Source organism: Ornithodoros turicata, chromosome 1 (assembly GCF_037126465.1).
Source record: "Ornithodoros turicata isolate Travis chromosome 1, ASM3712646v1, whole genome shotgun sequence".
NCBI lineage: Eukaryota > Metazoa > Arthropoda > Arachnida > Ixodida > Argasidae > Ornithodoros > Ornithodoros turicata.
The window spans coordinates 140,653,803-140,656,274 of NC_088201.1; the positions used below are offsets into that span (position 1 = coordinate 140,653,803).

The following is a 2,472-nucleotide window of genomic DNA, read 5'->3' on the forward strand; positions in this document are numbered from 1 at the left end:
TCATGATATGCAAAAGAGAACTACTATCGCTAAAGTGTTTCCTGAAGCTCCTAGCATTGAGGTGAATTAGAGAGGCCTCCATATTTCTCAATTGGGCGATATATCGAATGACATAGAGGTGTACATTGGACGTATTGCACATAGCACTTTGCAATATCTGACTCTGACTTTCGAGTCAATGCGAGAAAGACCAAGAAAGAATGTAAGGGGTGCCAACGACATACCTAGCTTTGATCTCGCATTGATCGGTCCAAAGGAATCTCCAACCATTTGTTTTACCAGCTTCGCGTGCGTTAGCAAACATCTTTTTATTAGCTGGAATTATGTAGTCATTGATGTATATCGGGCAGGCACTTCTCAATCAATTTCTTGGGAACATAATTACGGTAAAGGTTAAGGCCAATGTAATATGTAACGTTAATTAACTCGCAGGGGCTGTACGAGTACCACCTACTAGAAATGCTGCCATGGAGTGAGTTGTTCAAGCGCATTGGCGAGTTGCGTAAACAGTTTGCACTTGAAAACGTCCTTGTATCAGACACTACATTGGAAAAAATATTCATCGGTCTTGCAAGAAAGGCTCTTCAACAAGACCAAGACGAGTCACGAACTAGTCATTTCACTGCCTTCAGATCACCTCCACAACCGACTACTCTAGCACGTTCAGCACGGGCCGCAACGCAGCAATCCGCCGTGCCAACTAGAGCATCTACAGCACGCAGCACTGCAAGGTAGAGGAACAAGATAAACGAAAAACACTTTACCCACCGTGCATGTATTCCAGAAATGCAGAAGAGCCTGTTGTCATTTGAAGTGAACTGCAGCTCATTACGGTACATTGATCAACACTGCTTGGCTTATTTCATTTTTTTTTGAACTTCCATTAATAAAATCTTGTGTCGTGGTAGAGGCACGTGCTTGTATGTCTAATGGTGATAGGTCCATTGCAAAGATATGCAAAATGGACAAATTTCAACCTATATCGGATGGTTCTATGGTTCACTGGAAATTTGTGTTTTCCCGATACGGTCCAAGTGATGCCTATGTCCCAGTCTTGGATCGATTTCTTGGGGTGTACACTTTTAGTTTCGCTATATTTCTCATAACACGAACCGAAAGGTTTCGTACGCCATGGATGTCAGGTACATTATTGAAAACGGTACGAGAGAAAAATAAGCTACGCCAAAGAACTTGGAAAACAAGGGATATGTAGGTTTTGACAATTGTATATAAAGAATTCAGAAATCTGCTCTCACGAATGATAATACCATCTGACGAAGAACTGGAATATTAGCCTATCCCGTGCGAACCAGGCGAGCATATCGATCACCGTGTGCAACACGAACAGGCTATTAAATAGGGATGCTAATTCACTGTCACTCGGTGGCGTGATCCACATTGGAGGAAAGGCTGGAACAGCAGAAAGTTTTATCTCGCATTTTATCTCACATTTGGTAAACTTAGACGGCTAGAAATCCAGCGAACCGGTAAGGAAGCATGAAGGGAGTTGCGTCAAGATGAGAACCACCGATATTTCGAACAGAGACTGTTCTTCCTCTGGGCACCGTCCTCATCATTGGCATGGTATTTAAAGGGCTAGTATGATGTGTTAAAGGTTGATGCGAATTGCGGGAAGGAAGGGTCCGTACATGCTTCTACGGCCGGAGTGAATGGCCACTTTGTGATAGTGTGTAGGGGATTATGTGAATGAAGTGATCTTGGCTCAAGACCGGTTACTGAAATGAATGGGAGGTTCACGAACAAGGGGACGAAACGGGACAACAGGCAGGAATAGGCGAGCATCCCGAAAGATAAGGGAGTTAGTAGTTAAGTGAGGAAAATTCAAGAGCGGTCAAAGCCTTGTTTGTTTGTGTCTTTATTTATTTATTTCATCTTGACCGTATGTAGCGCCAGTGTTAGCAATTTTTTTCGTCTTCGTTCCACGTGTGTGTTATGAGTGGCCCATTCTCCTTGTATGGCATAAGGCCGCTCGAAGGTAAGCTAAATATATATATTTGTATCAATGTATTTACTTCGTGGCCTTCTGAACTTTTATTCTTGGGGAAAGCCATTAAAGAAATAAGTAAATGACTCTAGACGTATTTGAAATTCAAACTTACAGATTAAGATGGCTTCTATGGCTTCGCCGTGTTTGTGGCATAAAATAAACAAGTAGATGGTTATTTTATGGCTTTTCTTTCCTGCATTATAATTCACTGGCTTGCACTGTGGCATTGTTCAGTCACCCTCCCAGGTGTAGATCGCTCGCTGAGTGACCCCTGGTTTGCCAATTCCGAACGATGCGCAGCTACCCAGAGCTGACGAGCCGCAAGCACGGCGAAACACGTGTCCTCTGGTGTTGCTGCATCGTTCCATGAGCGTATATATATATATGAGCGAAAGGGAAGGGGACACAGCGACGGATTTGAGATGTTAATAGAATACAAATAAAGGTTTATTTTACATAATTAA

General features: G+C 42.8%; 1 long non-coding RNA gene across 1 annotated transcript; it reads left to right on the plus strand.

The window, feature by feature from the left end:
* Positions 1–333: 333 nt before the first annotated feature.
* LOC135369994 (uncharacterized) lies at positions 334–913 on the plus strand. The gene is made up of 2 exons (XR_010415175.1): positions 334–731; positions 785–913. It is a non-coding gene; the product is annotated as an uncharacterized LOC135369994 (long non-coding RNA).
* The last annotated feature ends 1,559 nt before the right edge of the window (positions 914–2,472 follow it).